Below are 15,852 nucleotides of genomic sequence, written 5' to 3'. Positions count from 1 at the left end.
CTGGGACACATTCTGGACGTCGTGGATGTCAATGTACACTACATGGCAATCACCTTGTTAAAGACAATTGTTAGTTAAGCAAGTGATGGGCATTGATTATCCATCTAAACAGAATAAAAAGATATAACTGGAACACTTTATGTGGAAGCTACTTGGAAATCTGCAGCACTGAGGAGCTGTCTTGAAAATAAACCAACTTGAAGCAAAAGACCAGCCTGGATTAATTCTTCCACCACAACCTTTTATTGTGAGCTCTGGACTGACGAGGCCCATTAGTCTCACTACTCCACCTGGGAGGTGGTGGCAGAGGTGTTCAGTGCCAATGCTGCACACAAGATGTCGGCCATCCAGTGCAGAGAACGGATGAATGATTTCATCCGTGCCGCCAGGGTAAGGCAACCATCTTATTACTCTGAACTCACACACTCACAAGGCCATCAAATATTCATTGGCATCTCACTGCCAGTTCAAGGGACATCACCACTCATTCTCTCACATACATACTCTCACATCACCATCTGGCCTCATCTCCTCTGGAGACTGCCTCCTCAGCCCCTCACCATCTTGAGGCCACTTGCACAGATCAACATGTGTCCCCACACACAATAAGACCATAAGACGTAGGAGAAGAAGTAGGCCATTTGGCCAATCAAGTCCACCATTCAATGAGATCATGGCTGATCTGATAATCCTCAATGCCACTTTCCTGCCTTTTCCCCATACCTTGATTCCCTTACTGATTAAAAATCTGTCTATCTCAGCCTTGAATATACTTAACGACCCAGCCTCTACAGCCCTCTGCGGTAAAGAATTCCACAGATTCACTACCATCTGAGAGAAGAAAATCCTCCTCATCTCTGTTTTAAATGGGCAACCCCCTACTCTGAGATTATGCCTTCTGGTCCTAGACTCTCCTACAAGGGGAAGCATCTACCCTGTCAAGCCCCCTAAGAATCTTTTATGTTTCAATAAGGTCGCCTCTCATTCATCTAAACTCCAATGAAAATAGGCCCAACCTACTCAACCTCTCCTCCTAAGAAAATCCCTCCATACTCAGGTTCAAACTATTGAACCTGCTCTGCCTCCAATGCCAGTATATCTTTCCTTAGATAACGGGACCAAAACATTCACAGTATTCTAGGTGTAGTCTAACTAGTGCCTTGTATAGTTTTAGCAAGACTTCCCTATTTTTATACTCCATTTCCTTTGAAATAAGGGCCAATATTCCATTTGCCTTCCCTATTACCTGCTAAACTTGTATGTTAGCTTTTTGGGATTCATGCACGAGGACCCCCCCAAATTCCCGTGTGCTGCAGCTTTCTGCAGTCCTTCTCTAGATAAATAATATTCAGCTCCTCTATTCTTCCTGCTAAAGTGCAAATTTTCATATTTTCCCACATTATATTCCATCTGACAAGTTCTGTCCACTCAATTAACCTGTCTATATCCCTCTGTTAACTCCTTGTGTCATCCTCACCATTTGCCTTCCCACCTATTTTTGTGTCATCTGCAAACTTGGCACAAGTACGTTCACTTCCCTCATCCAAGTCATTAATATATATTGTAAATAATTGTGGCCTCAGCACTGATCCCTGTGGCACTCCACTAGTTACAGGTTGCCATCCTGAAAATGCCCCCCTTATCCCAACTCTCTGTCTTCTGTTAGGTAGCCAATCCTCCATGCTAATATACTATCTCCAACACCATGGGCTCTTATCTTATTAAGTAGCCTTATGTGTGGTGCCTTACTGAATATCTTTTGGAAATCCAAATATATTACATCTACTGGTTCCCCTTTACTCTGGGATACGCCCCCTTCCCCAATACAGCCCTCACCCTGCAGCCCCTCCCCTTGCCTCAGGCCACTTCTCCCCCTTCCCCAAGCAAACCCTAGCCCTACAGCCATTGAAAATCCACCCCCACATCTTATGGCTGGGTCTGATAGGTAGAGAACTGCACATGAGCTCCCCTAAAAGTGATGTGGTGCTTGTTGTGAAGCCTGGTGCTGACGACCGTGAGTGCTGCCCACAATAAGGTAGCAAACAAACCTCAAAATCCCGAGTGAAGTGCAGCCTGCCAGATGCTTATGTACAGTAGGGAATCATGTCAGTAGGCAATCACGCTAACATGCCTGGAAATCCAGCATGAGGGAAAGATACCGGCAAGTAGGACGTATAATGAGATGCAAATGTATTAAAACGAGCTTCCCGATGTGCAGTGGCAGAATATGCAGCCCGCCATTGATGCTCAGAGTGGATGATTGCAAACTGCTTTCACTAAGAATCTAATTTTCAATAAAATTTAACAATAATTTAATTTAGTTTAATAAGACACTAATTTCTGGCTGTCTTGCTGTATTGTTCCCCACCTCCACCAAACCATCACCACCCCCACCCCCCCGCCTCACGCCTCCCCCCCAACTGCCTGCCATGATGCCTGATGCCAACAGGGCTGGAAAATTCTGGACCAACAGTAAAAGTTTAGGAACATAGGAACATCGAAGCAGGAGCAAGCCATTCAGCTCGTCAAGCCTGCTCAATTCAATACGATCATGGTTGATCATCCACTTCAATGCCTTTTTCCCACACTATCCCCATATCCCTTTATGTCAGTGGTATGTAGAAATCTGTCAATCTCTACTTTAAACATTACTCAATGACTGAACTTCCATGGCCCTCTGGGAAAGGGAATTCCAATGATTCACAACTCTCTAAGTAAAAAAAATTCTCCCCATCTCAGTCCTAAGTGGCTTCTGCCTTATTTTGAAATTGTGTCCCTTAGTTCTAAACTCCCCAACCAGGGGAAACATCTTACCTGCTTGTACCCTGTCTATCCCTTTAAGTATTTTGTAGATTTCAATGAGATCACCTCTCATTCTTCTAAACTCAAGAGAATACAGGCCCAGTTTCCCCAATCTCTCTTCATAGGACAGTCCCACCATCTTCAGAACAAGTCTGGTGAGCCTTTGTTGCACTCCCTCTATGGCAATAATATCCTTCCAAAGGTAAGGAGCTCAAAGCTGCCACAGTACTCCAGGTACAGTCTAACCAAGGTTCTATACAACTGAAGCAAGATTTTGCCACTCCTGCACTCAAACCATCTTGAAATAAAAGCTAATATATTATCAGCCTTCCTTATTACTTGCTGCGCCTGCATGTTAGCTTTCAGTGACTTCTTGATGAGGACATCCAGATCTTCCACACTTTCTAATCTTTTACCATTTAAGAAATACTCTGCACATCCATTCTCCCTACCAAAGTAAATAACTTCACATTTTTCCACGTTATATTCCATCTGCCATGTTCTTGCCCACTCACTGAGTCTGTCCAAATCCTCTTGAAGCCACTTTGCATCTTCCTCGCACACACCGTCTTGCATAGCTTTGTGTCATCCGTGAATTTAGAAATATTACATTTGGTCCCCACATCCAAATCATTGATATATATTGTGAACAGCTGTGGCCCAAGCACTGATCCTTGTGATACCTCACTAGTCACAGCCTGCCAATGTGAGAATGACCCATTTATTCACATTCTCTGTTTTCTGCCTGTTAACCAATCCCTAATCCATGCCAGTATATTATCTCCTATATCATGTGTTTTAGTTTTACTAATCAACCTCCTGTGGGGGACTTTATCAAAAGCCTTCTGAAAATCCATGTATACTACGTACACCAACTCCCCTTTATTAATTCTGTTAGTAACATCCCCAAAAAACTACAACAAGTTCGACAAACATGATTTCCCATTCATAAATCCATGTTGACAATGCCCAATCAGATCATTACTTCCCAAGTACCCATTTATCACATCCTTTATAATAGATTCTAGCATTGTAAGGCTAACAGGTCTGCAGTTCCCCATCTTCTCCCTCTCTCCTTTTTTAAGGGTGACAATTGCCAGTTTCCAAACTGTAGGAACCATTCCAGAATCTGTAGAATTTCAGAAGATGATCGCCGATGCATCCACTATCTCCAGAGCTACCACTTTCAAAACTCTGGGACTTACCAACCTTCAGTCCCATTAATTTCTCTATTACAACTTTCTTATTAATATGAATTTTCTTCACTTCCTCATCCCTTGGATCTGTAATTCTGGGAGATTTCCTGTATCTTCCTCAGTCACAAACACAAAGTAATCATTTAGCTTCTCTGTCATTTCTCTATTCCCCATTATAAATTCTTCTGACTCTGTCTGTAATGGACCCACATTTGTCTTAACCAAACATTTCCTTTTTACGTACCTATAGAAGTTTTTACAGTCCATTTTTATGTTTTTTTGCTAGTTTACATTAATATTCAATTCTCCCTTTCTCTATCAGTTTCTTGCTGTATTCTAAAATGCTCCCAAAACTCAGGTTTATTACTATTTATGGCAACTTTATAGACCTTTCTTTTTAATCTCAGACAATTCTTAACTGCTTTTGTTAGCAACTTTTATTTTTGGGTTTTGGTGCCTTGAAGGAATGTATAATTGCCATTGCCTGTGTACCATCATGCTTTTTAATGTATTTTCCCAACTCACCTCAGCCAATTTTCCACTCATATCTTCAAAATTTCCTTCGTTCAAATTTAACACCCTGGCTTCAGATTGAACTACCTCACTTTCAAACTCAATGTAAAATTCTATCATATTATGGTCACTCATCCCTAGAGGTTCTTTACTACAAGATTATTAGTAAGCTCTTTCTTGTCATATAGTACTAGATCTAAAATAGCGTGTTCTCTAGTCGGGTTCTCAACATACTGCTCTAGAAAACTGTCTCTAACACACTCCAGTAGCTCATCCTCCACGGCATTAGTGCTCATTAGGTTTACCTAGTCTATAAGCAGTTTGAGGTCACCCATGATTATTGTATTATCCAAGCTACATGCTTCTCTCATCTCCTGATTAATATCATGCAGCACACTACCATTACTGTTTGCTGGCCTATAAACAACTCCTACCAATGTTTGCTGCCCCTTGCTGTTTCTTAGTTCCACCAAACACATTCCACATTTTGTTCTTCTGATCTGAGATCCTCCCTTAATAATGCACTGATTCAATCCCTTATTATCAGCGCATCACTGCATCCTTTTCCCTTCTTGTCTGTCCTTCCTAAATGTCGAATATCCTTGAATATTCAGTTCCCAGTCTTGGTCACCATGCAGCCACATTTCCATAATGGCAATTATATCATAACCATTTACCTCTGTTTGTGCCTTTAAATCATCTACCTTGTTGTGAGCGCTGCGTGCATTCAGTTAGGGTGTCCTTAACTCTGTTTTCTTGACATTATTCCACATTCTAAGCATAGTTGATGCTCACCTTTGTTTCACCTGCCTTCTGATTTAAACTGGGGAAAGACCAATTTTTTGAAGCTGAGATGTGATTTAACAAAAGTGGACTGGAAACAGCTCCTTAGAGGTAAGTTAGTGTCAGAGCAGTGTGAGGCATTCAAGGAGGAGAGAGAGAGGGTTCAGATATAATCCTACTTTGGGATTCTCATCTAGATACCCTTCCCCCAACCCCAACACCACCATCCCTCCCACCATCAGTGAGTAGGGGTAGGCAAAAAAGGGAAGCATTTGTCAGATGTCAAAAGCTGAAAAGTGCACAGAAAGTGCACAAGTGAAAATTAAAAGCAAATTAAGAAAACAAAGAGAGGCCATGAAAACTTATTGGCAAGCAAAATCATAGAAAACCAAATGATGTTTTATAAATACTTAAGCTGCAAAAAGATTAAAAAAAAGGTAAGAGTTGGGCCATGTAGATACCGAAAAGGTAATTTGCTTGTGGAGGTAGAAAACATGGACATGCTTTTTTAATGAATACTTTTGCCTCAGTTTTCACCAGAGAGGAACAAAACAGACATTGCATTTAAGGAAGGGGAGCGTGAAATATTAGATGGAATAACCATAGTAATAGAGGAAATATTAAGGTGTTTAGCACCCTTGAGAGTGGATAAGTCAGCAGACCCAAATGAAATGTATCCCAAGCTGCTGATAGAAGCATGGGAAGAAATAGAGGAGGCTCTGAGGAGTATTTTCCAATCCACTTTGGCTCCAGCACTGGAGGACTGAGGAACTGTTAACATTGTACCGTTGTTTCAAACAGGGAGGAAGGGATAGACTAAGTAATTACAGAACAAAAACAGAATTACCTGGAAAAACTCAGCAGGTCTGGCAGCATCGGCGGAGAAGAAAAGAGTTGACGTTTCGAGTCCTCATGACCCTTCGACAGAACTTGAGTTCGAGTCCAAGAAAGAGTAATTACAGGCAAGTCAGACTAACCTCAGTGGTGAACAAATTATTGCAAAAAATTCTGACAAATAGTACAGATCGTCATTTAGAAAAGCACAGGTTAACCGAGGACAGTCAGAAAAGATTTATCAAGGGGCTACCTTGATTGAATTTTTTGAGGAGGTAGCAAGGAGATTCAATGAGGGTAGCATGTTTGATGTAGTTTGCATGAATTTTGGAAAGGCTTTTGACAAGGTCCTATGTGGCAGGCTTAGAATTAAATGTAGGGGTCATAGCTAGATTAGTGAAACGGATGGGGCATTTAAATCTTAGCTTCTAGAATAGTTGCCCGTTATCAGCATTTCATTAAAAATGTGTTCATGAGCCTGGCGTACAAGTTCACCAGTGCATTTAGGAATGGTGCCAAATTTAATGGGGAACAGTGTCATCTCATTAAGAAATTTCCAGGCAACCGTAGGTCCTGGAGCAGGCCAGGAAAGCTTGCTGAGAAAGCCCAGAGGCTGCACCGCCAAGCTGGCCTCCTCAATATGTTTGGAAGGCTGCAGATGTTAGGTCTGGTTTAAACAATGCTAATTTTAACAGCGTGGATTCAATATTTACCTTTTCCTTTTTGTTTGTAGTACAAGAGATAACTGTCATGCAATGATATTGCTGCCAACCATGACAGCCAATCTCTTTTGTTTATAAGTCTCTAGGCCCTGATAATAATGTATGAGCAATTGACTGTTTTGTCCGATTGTCTTACCTCGGCTTTTTGACCTTTTTTTTTAACCTATTTTCACCTTGTTCAAAATAAACTGACTAATGCCTCTGCTAAAAGTGTGGTGGGAGGAAGTTCGGACAAACCAGTTAAGGATTTGCATACTATTATCCCACAGCAAAAATTCCATAGCAATACCATTGCTTTAACAAAATGGACTAAACATTCTATGAAGCCAAAATTTGGGCAAATACTGTATAGACTCTTTCTCTACTCCCAGTATAATTACCATTAAAAGACAGGCTCTTCTTTATTAAAACTATTTTTAGCATTTCCAATATCTACATTGTCCAAACCCTCCACTCAGTGCAAAAGAACACCTCAGTTACTTAGTATGTTGTTATTTTATGAGGACCTCCATAGAGACCACTTCAGAATAATGAAGGTAAACTAATTAGAGTAAGTTTTGCATCTGATTATAGAAGTTTCTAGTTTGATTTCTATGCCGTATTAATTGGGATTTGAGAAAATGTTCAGACAATTCTCTTGCTTTTTGGGGGAAGGGAAAAGAAGCTAAAGGTTATTTTCATTATTAAACATATTTTGTTGTGTTTGTATTAGAAACAAATGTGGGGTTTGCTAAATAGTTTTTGTTGAAGACTGTCCCCTAATAATAAAAACAAACCACAACATTCTGTGTACTGAGGGGGTGCTACACTGTCAAAGTTGTCATCTTCCAGATGAGACGTTAATCTCAAGACCCGTCTGCCCTCTCAGATGTATGTAAAAGATCCCATAGTACTATCCAAAGAAGGGGGTCAAAGAGCTAAGAAGCACTGGGATGGTGAGGTGAGTTAAGATGTTCTTCATCCATAAAGAGCCCCGTTGGGTCAGCGTCTCAGGTAATTTCTCCTGATCAAACACCTACAGTCCAGCTTTACATGCCAATTCCTGTTTAGAACTGTGAACAGAGGTGTGAACGCAAATGTCTGTCTTCTCAAAACCAGATAGCTCCAGCCAAGAAACATTTGGTTGGCAGCCTACGTAGAAGAAGGATAACTCTAATTTTAAAGCCCTCAGCTATGGGGCAAATAGGAAATTCTTCATTGGCTAACAGTGCAAAGAACGCAGACAGTGCCAATGGACAGGATGGCGATGGAGAAAGGGCAAGTGGGGCTCTCCAGTTTGTTTAGCAGCTCATCAAGGATAAAGACAATCTGTAGTAATTATAGTTTTGGAAAATGTTGGACTGTAGTTGTAAGAATAATCCTGTGATGTAAGATCACATGATCTGCGTAAAGCAACGTGCTAGCAGCGCATGGGACCTCTACAGAAGGGAATACTTCAGTTATGGAGTTTTGCTGCAAGCGTTTAGTTGCTCCTGCTGTCTTGTAAATGAAGCCAAATGTTTCCACTAAGAAAAGTTGTCTGAAGATCAACTCTATAACACAACCCCAAAATGAAAACCTGCATCCTTTCAGCTGCTGTGCTTGTGGTACACGTTGCACCGGTGTAACACTAGTTACCGCAGCCGAGGGATTGGAAAGGGCTCTACACAAATCTCACCCACTTAAATATACTCAACGTGCAGCTTGTTCCACAAACATCAACCAACATATCAGACATACCAAGCCCTGTGGTGATGGGGAAGTGGTGACAGGGACAGGGAGAGGATGCTATTGGCAGTCTTCAGTCTTAACCCTGCACACAGGCGGCCTCAGGATGATGGCTGCTCTGCACAGATTGGGGTAGATGTGGAGTTCGTATCCTCCTAAGGTGACAAAACAGACCTTTTCAGGCACGTTGCTGCTCTCCCCAATCCAGGCAAGGGAAAGAAAAGTAACATTAAACACTGCCTGCTCTCTCTGCACCTGTGAGGCTACCACTCCTAGCTGCATCAATCACTGTGTTCAAAACATAAAGAAAACTCAAACTCGAACAACTAACTACTGATGACACCCGACTCATGGAATATTGCAGCATTTTTTCTTTTATTCTTTCATGGGATGTGGGCGTCGCTGGCTGGGCCAGCATTTATTTCCCTTCCATAATTGCCCTTACGAAGGTAGCAGTGGGCTGCCTTCTTGAAGCGCTGCAGTCCATGTGGTGTAGGTACACCCACAGTGCTGTTAGGGATGGAGTTCCAGGATTTTGACCCAGAAACAGTGAAGGAACGGTGATATATTTCCAAGCCAAGATGGTGGGTGTCTTGAACAGGAACTTTCAAGTGGTGGTGTTCCCATCTATCTGCTGCCCTTGTCCTTCTCGATAGTAGTGGTCGTGAGTTTGGAAGATGCTGTCTAAGGAGGCTTGGTGAGTTCCTGCAGTGCATCTTCTAGATGGTACACACTATTGCCACTGTGCGTTGGTGGTGGAGGGAGTGAATGTTTATGGATCTGGTGCCAATAAAGCGGGCTGCTTTGTTCTGGACGGTGTCAAGCTTCTTGAGTGTTGTTGGAGCTGCCCTCATCCAGGCAAATGGAGAGTATTCCATCACACTCCTGACCTGTGCCTTGTAGATGGTGGACAGGCTTTGGGGAATCAGGAGGTGAGTTATTCGCTGTAGGATTTCTTGCGTCTGACATGCTCTTGTAGCCATAGTATTTATATGGCTATTCCAGTTCAATTTCTGGTCAATGGTAACCCCCAGGACATGATAGTGGGGTGTTCAGCAATGGTAATGCCATTGAATGTCAAGGAGCAATGGTTAGATTCTCTCTTGCTGGAGATAATCATTGCCTGGCACTTGTGTGGCGTGAATATTACTTGCCACTTGTCAGCCCAAGCCTGGATATTCTCCAGGTCCTGCTGCAATTGGACATGGACTGCTTCAGTACCTGAGGAGTCGCAAATGGTATTGAACATTGTGCAATCATCAACGAACATCCCCATTTCTGACCTTATGATTGAAGGAAGGTCATTGATGAAGCAGCTGAAGATGGTTGTGCCTAGGACACTACCCTGAGGAATTACTGCAGTGATGGCCTGTAAATGAGAGGAATAACCTCCAACAACCACAACCATCTTTCTTTGTGCTTGTTTATGGCTCCAACCAGTGGAGAGTTTTCCCTCTGATTCCTACTGACCACAGTTTTGCTAGGGCTCCTTGATGCCACAATCGGTCAAATGCCTTGATGTCAATTTCTGGACAATAATATAAGATTAATGCATAGAACAGCCCTCAAAAGCCAGAACGCAGGGTAGTTAAAATATTGACATGGCTACCTTAAGTGACACAAGGTTTGCAGAGTAGTCTCATCATAAGGACTTGGGCACAAGTTACACATTCTACTGGATTGGCAAGTCAAAGGACCAGTCTCGATAGTCATTCTTGGGCTTTGTCATTCGATCGGAGTTGGCATGTAAGCTCAACTCATTTCCCAAGCGTATCAACAACCGACTCACGGTACTTCGAATCAGTCTTTCTGGAAACCAGATGCAACGTTCATTAGCGCCTATGCACCAACATTGATACATATAGACAAGGTCTCAGAGAATGATATATATACTTATATTTATTTATATAGAAGTTGAAGTCAAACTTTTGAACTCAAACCTGTTATTTTATTCATATGATCTTGAAGATTTCTCATGGAATTGCTCACATGATGCACTGTTTTATATATTATACTGCTGCTAAATATGGAACTATGTCCCTGTAAGGCCACAAGGTCCAATTGTTGTTAAATAAACAGAGACTTGGCTCAGTTAGAGTTTAAATGTTGTTCTATTAAATTCAACTCAATTTAGTTAAAATATTGTTAAGTCAAGGAACTTTGCAAATTGGAATGTGCTTGTCAGTTCAGGCTACAGGAGAAGCATCGATCATTTTAAATTTGCCTGTTACTTATAATAATTTACCAAAGGGCTTCCTATGGCATTGCTTGTAGTGAGTCAGAGGAGATGCTGTTTTGTAGTGATTGACATATTTATAAAGGTCAAAGAAGCATTCTACAGCGATCCAAGCAGGATCATTGGGGGAGTACCTCATCAGGATAAACTGATCATCCTTGGTGATTTTTGTGCCCAGGTTGGTACAGACTGTAACACATGGAGGGGAGTACTGGAACATCACACCATTGGTAAGCGGCCAGCTTCTCTCTAAGTGCAATAAGTTTGACATTACCATCACAAACAGAATCTTCCAACATGCTGATAAACGAAAACAACATAGATGCAGCCCAGATTAAAGCACTGGCACATGTTGGACTATTTTATTGTATGACAGAGAGATCTCAAAGATGGGTACGTCATTTATTTGGCCTGCGGTGCGTGTTTTGCTTGATGATATCAAGATTTTCTTGCTGGTGATTTTTTTGTCAGATATATAGGGTCCATGAGCGAGTAGCTTGGCTATACCTTGATTGTTCTTGTCAAATCAATCTTGGTGCTTCTCTCCGACAAATCCAAGAAATTCATGAAGAATGAATGGTGAGAGAACAAGGCTGCGCAGTTTCAGGAAGCTGCTGATAAATACGCCTTGAACACTCTCCATGAAGGTCTCTAATCTATCTATGGCCCAAAACCAATGCCCACTAGCTGTACAAAACCTGTAATTGTTTGTTCATAGGATATGGGCATTGCTGGCTAGGCCAGCATATTGCCCTGCTCAGAGGGCATTTAAGAGTCGACCACATTGCAGTGGGTCTGGAATCACATGTCAGCCAGACCAGGTAAGGGCAGCAGATTTCCTTCCCTATATAACATCAGTGAACCAGGTGGGTTTTTACAACAATCAGCAGTGGTTTCATGGTCATCATCAGACTTCTAATTCGAGATTTTTTACTGAATTCAAATTTCACCATTTGTTGTGGCGGGATTCAAACCCAGGTCCCCAGAGAATTACCCTGGGTCTACAGGAATACTAGCCTTGTAACAATACCACTATACCACAACAACCCCATAGCATCTCCATGACATGGCCCTGTTCACATAGCGCAAGTGAGGTGCCATCAGCCGGACAGAAGTCGGGCATTCACATAAGCTAGTTGATGATCGATGGTGGTCTCCTCACTACATGTCGTCATCAGCTTCCATGAATATAGCAGCTATGAGCGCCTCCCGAGCACACCTGCCTCATCTGGCCTGTTCGATGGTCTCACCACCGTCATCCTCAGCATCAAGGACCTCCTCGCCCTCATCCCCGTCGACGTCTTCCTCCTCACCCAGCTCCTCTCCCCATTGCAGCAGCAGATTTCAAAGGGGGCAGCAGGCAACGATGATGGGTGACACCCTCTGTGGACTGTATTGGAGGGCTCTGCCAGACCGGTCCAGGCACAGGAGCCTCATTTTCAACATCCCGATGGTTTGCTCCGCCAAGTTGCGGCGTGAGCCTCGTTGCACCTTCACTCTGCTGCAGTCTGAGGCCGCCACACGGGTGTCATCAGCCATGTCCTCCGTGGGTAGCTCTTGTACCCAAGGAGCCAACCCTGCAGCCTCTGTGGACCATGGAAAGGTTTAGGGATCTGAGACCTACTGAGAATGTAGGAATCGTGGACAATCCCTGGGAACCGTGCGCACCTGCAGAATGCATTTGTAGTGGTTGCACACCAGCTGTACATTCAGCTGATGGAATCTCTTGTGGGTGATATAGCTGACCACTTGTTGCCACGGAGATCTGAGCGCCTTGTGAGTGCAGCCTATGGCACCCTGCACCTGTGGGAAACCCGAGACCTGGGTAAATCCCTGTGCTCTTGCTACCTGGCTCTCCAGGTCCCAGGTGAAATGCACAAAGACATGTGCCTTCGCAAAGATGGTGTCCATGACCTCATGGTTGCATTTGTGAGTGGAGACCTGTGATATCCCACAGAGGTCACCTGTGGAGCCCTGGAAGGAGCCACTGGTGTAAGAATTGAGTGCCATGGTCACTTTCACGGCCACTGGGAGTGGATGCCTTCCATGTCCCCGTGGTGCCGAGCCCTGCAGCAGGTGGCAGATGTGGCTGACCAGTCCCTTGGACATGCACAGTCTTTGGCAACATTGATTCTCGGTCATCTGCAGAAATGACAAGCACTGTCTATAGACCCTGGGTTTAGCTAGGCCCTGACCAGCAACAAGCACGCTGTGGCTCTTCAGCGTCATGTGTGGAAGCCCCAGCTTTCCCTTCTCCCTGATGGTGCTGCTTCTCCCTCTGCCCAGCCAGGCACCTCCATTGCTCTCTTCTCCTTCATCTCTGCTCTATAAGCCACGAGGCATACAGCTGGGTCACCAGGCTGTATGATCCTGATGTACTCCTCCTGCAGGATGAAAGAGAGAGTCGTGTGAGTTGGCTTGGGTGTAATAAGAATCTCACCTGGTTAAGTCTGAAGGCCCCTTAACACTTCCCAGAGAGTGCTGGCCACCACTTGGGTGGCCAGAGATTAGTATGCTGCATAGCTGCTGCTCAAAACCCCACCCACTACTGCCCCACTGCACCTGACATGCGCTGTTAGCTTGAACCATGGGGGAGACTGGTCCAAACTGGGATGATAACATTGCAAGGGGCTGAGCACCTCCACCAGAGACTGCTCCATGGCCAGCTTTAGCAAGGAGATTGTACAATGTGACCAGTTGCTCAATTGTTTTGCAGTCCACTAAAATGCTCATTAGTTTGCAGCCTGTGCCCAAGGGGTGAAAAGCTCTGGAGCATTTGGTGGAATTTTAAGGCCTCTGCGTTGTTTGAGTGGGCAAATAAGCTGGAGGCCCATCTCCAAACATGTCAATGTGTATGTGTCTGAACTGTCTCAGCTGCGGAGGAATGGTCACTTTATACAAGGTTCCGCCTCCCACCCCCGCCACCACCTGCCCCACGCGTACTCGTGCACTAACATCAATCACAGTGCAGCCCTTGCCCCAGCACCGCGCTGTCAGACAACCTGGAAAAAAATGACTTGCCTGTACCCTTGCTTGAATGCCTCAGCCTTGAGGTCCAATAGGCCATCCTCACGAGGTGCACTCACCTCCAAGTTCCCCTCAAGGTGCTTCTCTCCGGGTGCACACCTTATAAATGCTGTTGCGAAACACGTAGGGGTGCAATCACGCCCATGTGCTCGGATGATCCAGCGTTGGGGGTGGGGGGGCGGGGTGATGATTCAGGCGAGCAGGACTTATGGTGATATGCAGATGTATTACAATGAATTTCCCAACGTGGGGCAGTGGGAAACGTGGCCCATCGTCGACGGGCAGGGGGGATGATTGCAAACTGGCATTGCGACATCGTGAATCCGATTTTCGGTTTTCCCACCATCTTTCCGCTCACACGCACCATGATGTCCAACGTCAGGGGGATGGAAAATCCCACCCAAAGGCCTGAATTTCACCCTTGGCGGGCGCGGGCAATTGGCAGGCCCGGGAGCAGTCGGGAAATAGGCCCCCGACCGCGATCGGCCCACGAAAGCGATTTTACGCTGGCTGGCCAATTGCCTGCCCAGCGTGAAATGCATCTTCCCAATGATCGGGAAGGACCGAGTGGGGGCGGGGGGGCCTGTCAGGCACTGGGTCCAATGGCGATCCAAAAGGCAGTTTAAAATTGGCAAAGCAGCTCCCTGAAGGCTGCCGGGGAGCATCATATTCAGCGGGCAAGAGGCTGGGCTATGGCCTCAACAGTGGCTGCAGACGTCAGGCGGGAGGGCAGGGTGGGTGGGCACTCAGCTCCCCGTTTCTCAGACAAATGCCTCGCAGTCCTCCTGGAGGAGGTGGGTGTCAGGTGGGACACCTTCATTCCCATGGATGGCAGGTGAAGGCTACCGCACCAGACCAAAAAAGCTTTGGAGGTGGTGGCAGCTGAGGTTAGCTGCCACGATGTTGTGCAGCGCACATGGGTGCAGTGCAGCAAAAGGTTCAATGACCTACTCTGCTCAGCAAGGGTGAATACCGTGTTGGCATGGAATAGCGTGCAGAAGTGTGAGGGGGTGAGCCCTGGCTGCTTGGACTGAGTGTCTTGTGGCTCGAAGGCCACGATTCAGATGTGCCCTGCAAGGTGTCCCTCAGGTAGGGTTGGCCAGGTTGCAATGGTGCTGCAGGAAGGGGGTGGACTAATGAATGTTCCTCTGTCCTTTCAGGAGAGGAGGAGACATAACAACATAGAGAGGTCAAGGATAGGCGGAGACCCCCAAACCTCCTAATCATGACAAGGTTTGAAATGGATGCCTTGGAGCTGGAGAGCCGCCACCCACCTCGATCAACCAGTCATGGAGAGGCAGGGGATTCTGATGGAGGTAAGAGTGCAGAGCACAGAGGTGAGAGTTTTGGATTATGCAAACATTCTTATGTAGTCTCATCATGAATGGGAGTCTCAAACCTGGAGTCCCCATTGATCATTGAAAGACGCTGGCACCATGATGCAGATCTCCATTGTCTCACCAGAGTGCCCAGTAACAGTGTGATGACTTAAACTAATGACATGTCATTGTTCTCCTTTAGATTCACCAGCAGGCTCTCTTTCGTAGGACCATGAAGAGCCACCCCTGACTCTCGATGCGCCTGCGTCACACCCACTCTCTGAAGCAGGCACCAGCTCAGATACCAGTACCTCGGTGGGTGTTAGATCAGCGGCTAGAATGTCAGTGCACAGCTGTGAGGGCACTTCACACTTGCTTGCGGTGCAGGCGGCGGCAGAGAGTGCCCGGGGGGGGGGCGGCAGTCGGAGGGCTGCTGGAGACCAGGATGATGCTGAATTGAAGAATGATGATGAGCCTCTGGAGTCCTCCATTAAGGCAGCAGATGCTGGATGTCTAGCAAGATGTGCGGGAGGATCTGTCAGAGATCCATGAGGATATGCGTGCCATGGTCTCTGTAGTAGAGGAGTCCATGTGGAGGATAAACACTGCATTGACCCCCAAGGCTGAGTGCAATGCCTCCTCCATTGAAAGTAGTGACTCTCATGGAGGGGCAGCTCCAGGGACAGAATCAGGGGTTCCTGGGATTGCACTCG

Source organism: Carcharodon carcharias, chromosome 1 (assembly GCF_017639515.1).
Source record: "Carcharodon carcharias isolate sCarCar2 chromosome 1, sCarCar2.pri, whole genome shotgun sequence".
Lineage (NCBI taxonomy): Eukaryota > Metazoa > Chordata > Chondrichthyes > Lamniformes > Lamnidae > Carcharodon > Carcharodon carcharias.
This window is presented reverse-complemented; position numbering follows the sequence as displayed.